Source organism: Siniperca chuatsi, linkage group LG3, assembly GCF_020085105.1.
Source record: "Siniperca chuatsi isolate FFG_IHB_CAS linkage group LG3, ASM2008510v1, whole genome shotgun sequence".
Lineage (NCBI taxonomy): Eukaryota > Metazoa > Chordata > Actinopteri > Centrarchiformes > Sinipercidae > Siniperca > Siniperca chuatsi.
The window spans coordinates 16,871,312-16,885,831 of record NC_058044.1 but is presented as its reverse complement, the minus strand read 5'-3'; positions in this window follow the sequence as shown (position 1 = coordinate 16,885,831).

Genomic DNA, 14,520 nt, shown 5'->3' with positions numbered 1-14,520 from the left:
ACATGTTTATGGATATGTTTCAGCAACTCAGTTGATTGGAAAAATAGTTGGTTACTGTTAGGGAAAGATCATGGTCTTGGTTAATGCTGTGTTCATGTCTAAACCAAAATCTTATCACACAAGGGATTTAGGACAACACTGTGTTTTTTATGCAGTATAAGAACCGTAAACCATTCAGAAATTACGTTTTCCCCAAAACATACTACGTAAAATCCTTTAGTCGTATATTAACAGCCAATAAAGGTGCAGCATGTACAACATGTGTTGTGCTGTGATTATGGATCCCTACCTTACAGGCAAAGGTCACCTCATTCCCTTAACAAAAATTGGTTTTGATTGACTAAATTCTAAATCCACAATCCTACTATTTTATCATTCATAGAGTCTACTAGTCTACTAGTCTACTAGATCTACGTTAGTGGCTTTGATTCAAATATATCCACTGACCAAACATTGACGCCTTACAAAACTGGGACACACAGATGACACCATTGGCCACACTCCAGACACAAATGCATTTTAATGAAGCTCAGTGTTAACACAACAGGGTATATGGATTCACATTCACACATGGAGTCAATATGGTGCAGTTCTACCAAAAAAACCAAAGCAGCCAAGTCCAAAACAGTTGACTTGGCAACTTACTTACTGACTTGGCAGTTGACTTTTGCTTACACCTGGTCTCCCTGCAATAAAGCATGGTGAAAAAAAGCAAATGGATCAGTTAAAACCTAAGACTATCTCTTCCTTTTTGCTCTCTAAAACACAATGCCCTGCATTGCCTGCTGGGAAACTGAAACCAAATTATTCGTCTCATTTTGTCGCGATGAAAATAGACCTTTTAAAGGTTGTTTGTAGCTGTTCAGTCATGGAAGCTCGATCCAAAATTTTAGTACAACTCCACCTCTGCCACCAGAAAAGCCCCACTATGATCACACTGTTTGTGTCGTGCTCACAGAATTGTTTAAGGCTAAAATAATATGTGGATATCTGAGCTATATCTGAAATTTTGAATGTTCCTTGAGTCACATTAAGATTTGTAAGTATCATCATGCAGACAATATCTCCAAAAAATGAGACTTGAACTGCAGTCCAAGGAGAGTCGTAAACAGAAATGGTGTGTGACAGAGATGTGCCTGGAGATTTATTAGATGATGCTGATTAAAATGAACTAAACTGGGCTGAAGAATTAACACAGCTAAAATGCAATGCAGGCTGGAAAGGAAGCTTTTCAAAACTGCTTATATTTCTCAGTGTATATGCATTTATTTTCACAATACTGTTGCTATGCGTGTTGGTGCAGCGTCAAGGAAGGCGTCTGGGACTGGGCCTGCAGAAACCACAACTGTTTCCATCCACTTGTCAAATGTCAACTGCTTGGTCACCCACTGTAGCCCTGTGTTAGTCTAGGCACATACTATATGTGTGTGTGTCTGTACATGTGTATGTGTTTTGCATTTGCATCTGCAACTACGCAGGAAACAGTGTATTAAGGCCTCCAGGGCAGTGTGAACATTTAGACATTTGTTTGTGACATGCAAATCATTACAGACAGAATGACTGTCTTGTCAGTGTGATGTAGGCTTTATTATTATGCCCTTTATTTATTTATCTTATTTGACCTTTAACCAGGATGGTCTCTTGAGACTGCAATCATTGTTTTTTGAGAGAGTCTTGGACAAACCAACCAACATTGACTATGAACCCATGAACCAACATTTACACTTATTAAACTATTCATTAAAAATATTGATAAAACAAAGCACTTGCCCATTTCAGTTATTAGAAAAAGTCTATGAGGTTATTTAAAAGCATATAAGGTCACTAGTGTCCGTAATCACATTTTTTGCAGTTCACTCAAAGAAAATGGAGCTGGTACAGACAAGGCAAGGGAGACCTGAGAGCGCAAGCTGTAGTCTGCCGGTGGTGTAAGTACATATGAGGAGAGATATTATGAATGGTGCTAAGGAATACCCTTATAAATGAAGAAGTAACACATGTGGATTTGTCTGCATATATAAGGTCAGCACATATTTTCAAATGTAAAACAACACTTTGAAATTTTAAATATAAATCCATTAGTCAATATGCTGTATGAGTCTGCAAGTAACATTTGAGTATTTGTCTTTGTAAGTACGATTTTATGGACAAGCTGCATTACTTTGCATTACTTGCACTGACTCCCTTTTATGTGAATATGTGGAATCTGTGTGTGTGTGTGTGTGTGTGTGTGTGTGTGTGTGTGTGTGTGATTTGTGCATGTGTTTGTACACCTTTCCTGTGTGCAGAATACCTGAATGGATGTTTATACCCCCAATGACATACACAAGGTCAGCACTATCCTGCACTAAAGCAGCTGCTAATGTACCTTCAACTGCCAGATTTCAAGCTTGTGTTTCCTTTCAGTGTCACTAGATGGCGATGTGGCTGCTTATAGAGGCCATTAGAGACAAACTGCCTGTTTAGTACATATAGACTCACTGTGCTCATCTCCATTTAGCAAAGCACAGTTTTATTTGCAGCCCTATAGCCATTGGTGTATATTTTTTGTATTTGAGTGGTGAATATTAGTTTTGTGCAACAAGAAAAATGCAAGTATTTCAGGGTGGTATAAGAATAACACTCAGTGATTTTCACCGCATTATGGCAAAAAAGGCAGGCTTGATTATAGCCTTCACTTCGTATTTTCTACTTTGTGATTACACATACTCTATGTCTCTCTTGTCTTGTGATACACTGAGAATTGAGATCATTCAGACAGTGGAAAATAGGGCACTAGCAGTAATATTACGAACACCTCACACAAACACATATCTAAATGGTAATATTCACCTCTTCAATTATAGTAGACATAGAAACCATCCCATTTATCCCATTATCTGTGATAAAGAAACATATGTAATGACTAACAATGTGACCAACTTGCCCAGATGTCAGTGCAGTATTAAGATTGTCAATTGTTTGGGAAACTGTCAAAGTTCCACATGCTTATATAGTAATGCACCTCGAAACACATCCAAAAGAATACATCTTGGGTTAGAATGACATGTTAAATACCAGGGGTGAACATAATGGCATGCACACCTGTACAATGCACTGCAATTTCTAAAGCTTTAATCATCCAGTTTTTGTTTTAGAGGTGTTGTCTCCAAGGGCTCTAAATGGAGACAAAAGAACTGGAACCCTTTACAATACAACATGATCAACATCATAAGCTCCGGCTTTAGAAATGACCATTGGTTTGAATAGACCTTTTTCACAGCAGACATTTTGACTTGTCATAGCAAGTAAAGCACAGGTTAAATACAGTTTGTTAATGATAGCTCAGTTCCATTAAGCGTCCCAGTAAGTCATGCCACAATGTCTGCTTCGTCTATTATGACAGGAGAAAAGTAGAAGTAAGGTGACATTATTATAGAGCAACTAAGTCTGTGTAGGGGGTCGGGGTGGATAGATGGGCCAACAAAACATTGGATTTCAACACAGTAGACCGCTGTTTGTTTCCCGAACACACAGTTCAGGCAGAAACAGCCTGTGGGGGGAAAATATTTGTTAGAAACTGAAACTATCTGGCCGTAAACGGGTTATTCCTTCCTAATTAAAGTAAATCCGAAGTGATGGATTATTTTCTAAACTATTATTATTGTATATTAGCAGACATATCTTTCATGTCATCTCTCATTACATATTAGTAATTAATGAAAACCCATGTCAATGTTAGCCGGTTAATCATCTTCGATAAATTCAAGGAACTTTTGAACATCAACAAAAAGGCTGACCGATTGAGGCAGCTCGGTTAGCCAATGTCTTCATATGATCACAAGGCAATCTGTTACAATACTGAAATATAAAGTATGCGCTGCCAAAAATATCATAGAAGTCTTGTCATTCCAGATATAATTTACTGTCTCTTCTCTCTTCCTCCTCTCTGCCTCTCTCAGCCTCAAATGTTTTCTGCACTGTTGTGCAAAATCAATGAAATATTTTGATGACTAAAGTCACAGTGGCTCCAACGTGTTCAGGTAAACATGCACGGTCAGCTCAATTGATGAATTTCGTTGTTTCTAAATTTTAGTGATCACCTCACTATGCATCACCAAGTCACCATACTGTGTCACTGCATATTATTATTTCTAACTTTTGAAAGTGTTTTTTGTGTGTGTGTGTTTTGAGTGATTTCTGGTTTTATGTTGCAGTGAAAAGCTGCAAAGTTGGAGTTCTTGTGACCCACAAGTCCCTCCTGTTTTCTTTGCATGCTGGAGATGTCATCTGTGCACACACTTGCCCCAACAAGTTTTTTTCTCATTAAAGAGGTGTATTTATAATATCCTCACCTCACCAATCTTTCAGCAACCTAAGCAAAACACACAGCTGGGGAGCATCAGTCACATTTGTGCTTTCATTTACTACGATTCTGAAGTAAATCTTGATGGACAAATATGCTGTTAACTGGTTACTTATGTCTTCACTGATGTCTTCTATCTGCTTCACTATGGTTGAATCAAACAATGCATTTTTGTTATCAAGGTCTCCATTCAGTATGTCTATTGTAGCTTAAAAAACAGCCTTTGCTTCAGAAAATGGTTCTTTGTCCTTGCAAGATCCATGCAATCTCAATAGAAGCCTCAGTTAAATGCTTTGAGGTGGAGGTTGTTCTGAAGATGAATTTTGCTACTCACAAAGCAAAGCAGAATGCTGCTTGGTTTTGATGCACCTGAGGTTACTCCCAAGTGGATAAATATCATTCAATTTTGCGTGCATGGTTTGGCGATGGCATTCCAAGTTACTACGCTTGAAACCAACCAACCATTTCATTTTGTATATTAAACACAAAGGGCTGAATCAATGACAAAAAAAAGTCATCGGTCCATCACTTCTGTTCAAGTTCTCTATGTTTATTTTGTATCATACTTTTCTTTTTTTTTACTGACATGACTTAACACTCTCTTATTTAGTTTGCAATTTTAAATAGAAATCAATCACTTTTTGTGCATCTCTGCTTAAGTATCTGTGGCATAAGATGGTTTAGCTTGCGGAAGATACTAAAGGACTGAGCAGTGTTTCCTGATTGGTTTGATCGTTTGACACAACAATTCATCAATGTATTAGCACCTAATAAGATGCCTATATTATCTACAACAATTTATTTCCACCCCAGCGTCAATTAGGGACTGGGCTGCCACATCAGGCTACAACACTGAGTTTAAGTGGCCCCTAACAGGATATCTTTAATTGTCCCTAGTTTGCAGGTAAAGGTGCCACCTAATGGATGAAAAAGGAGCTGCAGCAAATTAAAGTTTAGTGACCTGCATTAACCCCTCTATGGCTACAACCCTGTCTCCTAGAAATTATGTTAATACATTACTAAATTGTTTTCCCAATTACGTTATGCTGACATAATCGCTGCCTGGATTATGTTCAGAGGCATAATTTTTTGGAGTGAGGCCCCAGGGCTGGGCTTCTGGGGCCAAAGCCCCAAATCTTTACTGTTTATCCTGCGTGGCATTTTTTGTACAGAGCCCATATCATAGCTGCATAGGAACCATTGTGTTTTAAAAGGAATGGTCAGAGCGAAGCACTGATGGAACGAAATACAGAGCCCTTACCCCTCCCCCATGTAGTCTTTTTGCTCAGCCCCACAGTGGTATTGGGAGCACCAGTTGGGAGGGTTCCCAGTGACCATCTTTCAAGCCCTGACAGTCAGGCCACTAAAATGAAGCAAGTGAAGTAAACACAACGTGGCATTGTGTGTTATGTGTCTACATGAATGTGCAGACTGATTATAATACGTAAACATTATATTAGAGAGCAGGTCCTGGATGTTAAAATGCCTTAGAAAGCTAAACGACATAAGATATGTTCCTGGTAATGATGGCAAAGATGATGCTAGTGTTGAAGTCCTCCCCCCAACAGTTTTTTCTGCCCGGTTTGAGTCCAACCTGCAGACTGCCTGACTGATCCGAAAAAACAAATGCCGCTGGTGACAGAGCCTCGAAGGTGTGCCTTAATACATAACGTTATCTAGTTTGTTCTTTCAGTGGCAGCTGATAATAACCCTTCATTTATTAGCTCTTATTTCAAATACAGAGTGGCTGGAATATTTGTTCAAAAGTGGATGGAGCATTTTGTTTTGTTTGCCATAAAATTTGGCAGCTGCTAATTTTTACTTTTTCTAATGTGGGCCTTGGTGGCTTTTTTAAATTATGTAAATTTTTCTTATTGAATTTATTGTTCCATACAATAAATCAGTGAAGTGAAATAAAATACCAATTCAGTCAGATTACAGGCTAGGATGAATTACTCATACATTGTTTTAATTATAGCAATGTTTTAATTTGTTTCATAAATGTCAAAGAAGACAAAAGCTGTGCTTTGACAGTTTGTGTTTGTTTAGTTTATTTATATAGCACTTTTTGATATTGCAATATTTATCGATCAGTCATTCAAAGATTTCAGGGCTAAACCCAACATCTCTACTGACCCTAGAATCACCCGAATTAGGCAACCAAAGCACTTTGGTTAAGGATAAAGAAAAGTTTGTAGTTTCGGTTACATGTTAATAATCACCGTGTGTCTCGTGATTCAAGTTACTACGGACTTTTTCTGTTTTAAACTGTTTAAACTGTTGCTGTGTGCCAAAACATAAATATAAAAAACCCTTAATGAGGCTGTAGTCACTACAAGCAGATATTGTATTCCAAGATAAGAAATTTTGGTGCAAAACAAATCAAATACATTGTCAGTGAACAATTTAGTGATATGTTCAGTACTTGCCAGATACGTAAATTAAAATTTCCTTGTGATACTAGAAACGTAATCCGGTTGGAATTACGTTTCCTTCAAAACATATTTGCTATTGCAAATCAGTTGTATGCTAACGTACAGGAGACAGGGTTAAGGACTAACACTGTTGCAGAAACTACTATAGGAAATACACTGTATGAGAACTGCTAAAAGCTGTAGAACACATCATTACAATATCCACCAACAGGAATAAGTAAAACTTCAAGAATTAAATGTATAACAGCGGCAAGCACTACTCCAGGGGGAAAGATAAAGAAAAGGGCCAAAAGCCACTCTTCTCACCACGACATCCCATCAAGGTCAATTTGTGGAGCTTTCTCAACTCGCCTCAAGTGCACTGCACGCCTCATCTCGTGAATACACATTTTAACAGCGGGGAATCCGTCTGTCAGTAAGACACATTCGGTCCTCATAGCCCGCCCGCTCGGCGGTCAGGAGAAGAGGACAAAACGGCTCTGCAGCAGCAACGTACGTCACTGTGGAGCTGCAGACACATGAGACAAATTGCCCAAAATCATTCTCTGGGTGACTCCCATTTAGCTTCTTTCACGCAGAGCCAATTTTGATCAAACACACACACACATACAATGACACATACAAAGAGCCATAGATCCATGCAACGCACGCAAGCATCCACCCACACACACACATATAAACACTCACTCACTCATACAGCTTACTCTCGCCGCATGCCAAAACTGGGGTCACAGCCACTCGTGGCGAATGAGTGCCAAACAGACTTGAGCAGATGAAGAGATGAGGGGAGCCCAAACACACACTCTCTTCTCTCTCTATCACTGCCTCCCTTTGTGTGTGCCCCCTCACGTCTGTTTGTCTCAGTCCTTCAGCCTAAACTGACGCTGTTTTTCACCCATTAGCCTTATTAATCTTTTTAATCAGCGGAGTGTTCACACTCGTTAACATCAGGGTTACCCTCATGCCGACCCAGTGGGGATTAACATTCAGCAGGTTAGACATGATGTCAACCACAGCCTCAAAAGCTAAACACGTCCCATTAGCAGCCAATAGGTGACTTGTTCTCAATTACTGACCAATACAAGATAATCACACTTAGTGACATTTCAGAAAGAAGCTCAGCATGGAACACACACACACACACACACACACACACAGATGCTCAAATGCGTGCACACGCACAAACACCCACGCACGCAGACACAAAGTGAAGAAGTGGAGCAGGTTAAATGAAGCGAGGGAGACAAGGAGGGACGAGTTAAATGAAGGAGAGAAGAGGAGCTTTCCCCTCCACCTCATTCTAATCTGTTGTGATTGTATCCATAGTCAGGTCTGTCCATGACCAGATGGTCCACAACACGCACACACACACACACACACACACACACACACACACATTCATGCACAAGGATGCCCAGAAGCAAATTCTCACAGGAAAGCAATCTGAAATACAGTAAATTTGCTAAACCTCTCAACGCACCATATTACTTTTACACTACCAGCAAATTGGTGGAAATAGAAAAGAAAGAAAATACAAGAAAAGGCTAAAATATAATTAATTGGAAAAGGGAAAATGAAAGATGAAAGAGAAGAAATAACAGAGAAAGGGCAGTATAAAGACAGAGCAGAGGGAAAATAAAGGACAAAATAAGACTTCTCCTTTTTTATCTCCTCTTGTGTTGTTGCAGCGTGTGACTGTTTCGACCCGCTGGCGAAAGGGTTTGTGTTCAATCACACTTTCCTCTGAGACGGAAATTAGAGTGCTCTCTTTGGAGCCGCATGGCACACACACTCACACACACATGCGCAAAGCCTCGGACTTGCACACATACACACATTCCTGCCCTTAGCACATGGACTCACATGCATCAACACACACTGTGCTTGTCTTTGAAAAACCAGAGAATGTCTGCCTGCCTGCCTAGCTGGCTGGCTGGCTGTATGCTCAGGGGCAAGTCTGACATGAATCCTGTCTGATGCCTGTTTTTGCAGTCCGATAATTCAATTAGGAGGGAGGATGGCCCGTGCACTGCTGCACACACCGGTCAGAAGTTGTGCCAGAACCCCAGGCCATGAGGTAATAGTGAGAGGAGGGATACATTACATGATGTTACCTGCATGCGCTGACAAGAAGAGACAAGGCATGACCTATGGGGCATCTTAGCTGGCTCAATGGCAGTATGACCAGGCCGACTCCGCAGGAAGGCCGCTTTGATCCACTAAATCATGGACACGCACTCATACACTTAGAGCACATTTTATTTACAAAAAATATGGCTGTGATGGTTGAAAACAGTTTGCATACAAACAGTATTTACAGCGCTGCATTCAAATGCCTACAGCCTGTATCTATAACTACTTCTATAGAAAGGCAAAACATTTTAGGAAAAACCTGTATATATGAGTGGAGAAACATAACAAATGCAGATGTGACTCATATGCTATGGCCTTGCAGCCACCAGATCTCAACCCAGTTAAACACCTGTGGAACATTTTTAACAAACATGTTTTACAGTGCTCTCCACCACAATCACAGTCAAATGAGGAATATCATCTGGATGAACGGTGCTCATCCCTCCAGTTGAGTTCCACAGACTTGTAGAATCAATGCCAAGGAGCACTGAAGCTGTTTCTGCAGCTTTAGGTGGTGGCAACACTTGTATTGTATGTTGTTTGTAATATATTGGTTTTTCCTTTAATTTGACACCCATCCATATCTACATAAGGAAAAGCAAGTTTATTTGTATAGCATCTTTCAATGCGAATACCATTCAAAGTGATGTACATTAGACATAAAATGGCATTAAGACAAGATATGAAAGAAACACAAGACAAGATAAGATAATCTTTTATTGATCCCCCAGGGGGGAATTCGGGTGTAACAGCAGCAAAAAACAACATATATGAACATATAAATAGAGAAACTTAAAATAAAATCAATAAATTATAAGTAAATAAAATAAGAATCAACATTTTGCCTTTATTGATAGAGACAGAAGACAGAAAACAACCTTTTGGAGTGCCTTGGTAGCCGAATGGTTACAGCGCATGCCATAAACAGCCTTGTTACCGGCCTGTTTTTCAAGTCCTCATTGACTCTACCAAACACCCCCCTAAGCTCCTTACCCCCTCAACCTCACCCACCTACCCCCATCCATCTCATCCTCTACTTAACTACACTCCCCCCTCCGCTAAACACACATACACATATGCACACTATCCTCCCTTTCAATATCATGTCGTTCCCTGTCCTTATCAAGGGAGAGAGCTGGGGATGACGTGCAACAGAGGTTTGAATTGATCTTGGACATTGCAATGTTGTATGTCTTAACCACTAGGCTACCAGGACAGCCATTTCACCATTGTTTTAAACACATATTAATTCGCAACAAAATGAAATATATAATAGTCATTGGCTTATATTTATACGCTTAAAGTAGCAAAATCAGCAAAACAATTCATAGATTGTATTGAAATGCAGTATGTTTATTGTCGACACATAGAGGGAAAGCTCACAGCTCACACACAATAAAAACACAAGCACACACACAAGCAGATCACATATGGTCATCTTCATTGAAAGAGAGAAACACAGAAAACTCATTCACCCATAAAAATCTTGTTCCCCCACCACCAGACACATATACACACAACCCAACACGCAGTGCCTTGCCTTTCTTGCCCTCCTTCTACTCCACTGCTCCACTAATGTCATTCTTGACATGACACCAATGTTTTTTCCTCCTCATACATGTTGAGTAGCAGTGAACATCGTGTCCTCTTAACTAGGGCAAGCAGAAGGCCAGTATGGATGTTTATGTTTATGTGTGTGTGGATTGTGTGTGTGTGTACTAGAGCGTTGTTTTTGGTATCTTTAAAAGGGAGCACTATTGTTGGAGGGGAGATTGCGCCTCTGAAAGCAAAATACACTCAGGAAGCATTTGTTCCGGGAGGAGATGAGTTGTTTTTCCTACATAGACACACACATTCAAACACATTGCTCAAACACACCCTTACACACTTACATACACCCCTCCTGAGGCAGAGAGAGGGGAGATGAGTTGATGGAGGATTGCAGGTAGTGGATGATATTAAGGGTGTCTTATTTTTAGGGGGGAGAAGGGAAGCAGAGAGCCTGGACTGCACCCTTTTCACAGATGAAAACTACACAAGAGGCATGAAAAATAGATGAATGGAAAGCCTTCCTTCCTGAATCATGGAGAGATCGAGGTAAAGAAAGACAACAGAGGGGTAATGATTGAAGATCGAGGTTATTTATCCTTCCTCTGAGTGGTTCCACAGCGACCCCCCTTAGGGCACTTTGCCTTCAAGCACGACACACACACATATACTGTTCACAAGTTCAACAGGACCCTTTTAACTTATGATCGGATCACATATGGAGCACTTTACAAGGTCAGACACACACAGTGTAAGCTTGTAGCCTTTATTTTAGCATGGTATTCCCACTGAGATAGGAGGAAAGCCAAGTTGAGAACATAGCAGGACATACAGACCATGTAAAGCCATACAATACGTCTGGAAAGACAATACAGAAATGAATGGATGATGAAAGTGAGGGAGAGCGAGCATGTGAAAGACAGAGTGAGAGAAAGTGAGAGAGAGATGGGGGGTAGTACAGTCTAAATGCTATACAGACAGAAACTAATTCAAAGCCTTAACAACTCCCAACAGAATCATCTTTCATAGTTGTACCAACTGCTGTGAACTCAGCGAGAAGAGTTCGTTCTTTAAATCTGAAATCTTCCTGCAGGCTGTTCCTCACTGTGAGGGCAGACATCGAGATAGATTTCTAGTCCATATTTGTTGACAAAGCTTTTGGGACAGTCAGCAGAAGGGAATCTTGGGAACTCCTGCTGTAGCCACATCTACAGTTTTCTGTAATCTAAATACATAAATAAGGGGAGTAGAGACAGAATGGATTCATGAATAAATATAAGATACCACAGTGACTGAGCATTAACATGGACAAAAAATACGTGTGTACAGTTCTGGGGGTTTTTGTGTTTTTGCCTTTTCTTTCCTAACAAATCTCAGAACACGATGATAAATAGTATCTAATATGCAGAGAAACTGAGCAAATGTGCAAATGTGTATACCCAACAGGACCAAGAATTTCCTTTGGGATCAATCAAGTTCCATCTTATCTTATCACTGTGCTCACAGCCTTCATCCAAACACAAAAACATTTTTTCATCAAACCAAATTCTGTCAACCTTTAACCTCTTCAAACTTCAAGAGATGATAATCATTAGAATTAGCCATGTGGCTTTTTTTACTTTAACTTTTTAATTACCACTAAAATAAATTTTTTGACAGAATGCCTCTTCTGTCTTTTAAATTACTTTTAAAATAGCAAAAGTTATCTGTAGAGCCAAGTTTGCAATTTAAAATTTAAAAAATGTCTGTCTTGCGTTCGAGGCTAAGGGGTAAGGGTGATTGCGTATTTACAGTAGCCATCCCAAAGCTTTGAACAGTTTACCTTTTTCAAGTTTTCCCCCTCTGTAGACACTTGTTTTCTCAGGACTTTGAGTGCCCTATTTATTTGTGCATGGGATAGTATTTTTATGCTTGCTCCATATACATTTCATTGTGAAGACAAATAGGCAGCCTGTATTGGGTAGGTTTTCATAGTGCCTCCTCATTGATCTACTGTGTGAGTTCTGTAGCTCCTCCTTCCTCTCAGCTTCTGTCCACACACCTGTAACTAATTTGTGTCATGTGCTTTGTGCTAATTAAGGCCTTGTCCACACGTATACGGATATTTTGCAAAATGAACATTTTCCACTACGTTTTGGCCTCTCATCCACATGCGTACGGCTTTTTAAGTAATTAAACTGATATTTTTTAAAGTGCAGATTTTTAAAAGGTTTTGTTTGATATTAATTGTTAAGGATGTATTGTACTAGACATACTACATATCCATTAATCTGTTTGGTTTGCAGGCACCCTTTACAGTCTATTGCAAGCACATGCAAATGCTTTTCCACAATGCCTGTGTGCATTATTGTACTCCAAAGTGTGAGTGTACTGACTGCATGTGTGTGTTTGTAGAGGTAAGTACAGTATGTGTGTTTGTCATCTGGCTTGTGTTAGCACTTTGATGTGATCTGATCACTTGTGATCTGTGCTTTTGGGGCCTCAGTGGCCTGTGGGATAAAAAGCACTATGGTGTCATCGTGTTTTAAATCTCTCTCTTCTGCTCTGCTAATTGGTAAGAGCCACAGGCCCTACTACAAGACAAACGCAGTGCCATCAGGCCCACAGGGACTCTGGTGTGTGTGCATCTATGTGTGTGATTTTAAGTAAACAACTGATTAGGTATTCAGAATTGGATGTGTATGGGCGGATGTGTTCACTGTGAGAATGATGATGACTTTTTCTAATACAAAATGTATGTATGATTATATTGTACAAACGTGTAAGCCTTGTCATGTCTCTGGTTGTGGGCTATTATCTGTCATATCCTTTTACTAGAGTATAATTTGGTGATTTTTCTTTCTTGTCTGTGTGTATATAAGTGAGCGTGTTAGTACAACTGAATCTAGGACTGTGGTTTTGTTACTGCCCAAGACTTTCTCTGTCTGCCCCCTGCTCAACCTTATCCAGTCTACAACTCTTGACAGCATGCTCGAGGTGGACAAGGTCAAACCTCTCCAGTGTGTCTAAACAACAATTCATACTTTAAACGGTCCCCTCTGTGAGTCCTGCATTGTCCGCCAGCAGCCATCTTGTGCCCTGAGCCGCCAGTTTCTCTCTGACAAGTTCAATGGCTGCCTGGCTGTGGGTCATGCCTGAACACGTGGGGCTGTATCTTGTCAGGAACCTGATGGCTCTACACTGGGGCTGCTTATCTTACAGACAGCCTCACTGGTGGCACTGCGGCAGGTGAAAGAGAGTGAGCAAGGGGACGGAGAAATAGCTAGTCGAGAACAGGGCATGGGAGGGGGCAATGAGAAAGGTGGCAAGGGAGGGTATGAGTGACTGAAGATAACGGGAGGGGGGGCAACTAAAGAGCGAAGACAGGAAAAGGAGGGCAAAGTTTGGAAAGTACAGAAGAGCAGAGGGAAAGATGAAGCTGAGGGAGAAAAAGGAGGATTTGAGCGGTATTAAATGAGTAATGAAAGGAGAGATTTAAGAAGGAAATGGGGGGGTTTAGAAGGATGGCATGGGGTGAAGTGGACAGAGAGAAGGAAAGATGTGAGAAGGAATGAAATGCAGAGAAATATAATGGGAAAGAGGACAGGGAAGGAGCAGGATAGTAGGGAAGAAATAAGGCCAATAAAAGAGGCAAAAGGTTGATGAATTAAGGAGAGTGATGCCAAAAACACAAAGGTGATGGAGAAATGTTGATGACTGTGAATAAAAAGAAAAAGTCCTGTAACATGGGAGATCTTAACAGGAAGCGCAGAGTGAAGGCAGATAAGAAAACAGAGAAAAGACAAGCTGATAAACCTCCTTTGGGTCTTGTGAGTGAAAGGAGGGGTGGAAGGGGAGAGGGAAGGCAGCTGAACAAGCAAGACAGATGTGAAGACAGGTTAGCCACTTATGCATTCAGGCATCAGAGATACAAGACCGATAGAGTGGAGAGATACAGATAGGTCAGAGGCAACTGTTACCACCAAGGCTGATGCTCTATTCACTTTTGTTCTCTCCATTTAGAGAGAAAATTGCATATGTTTTCAGGGTGCAAGGGCAATAACACCAGGCTCACATTTG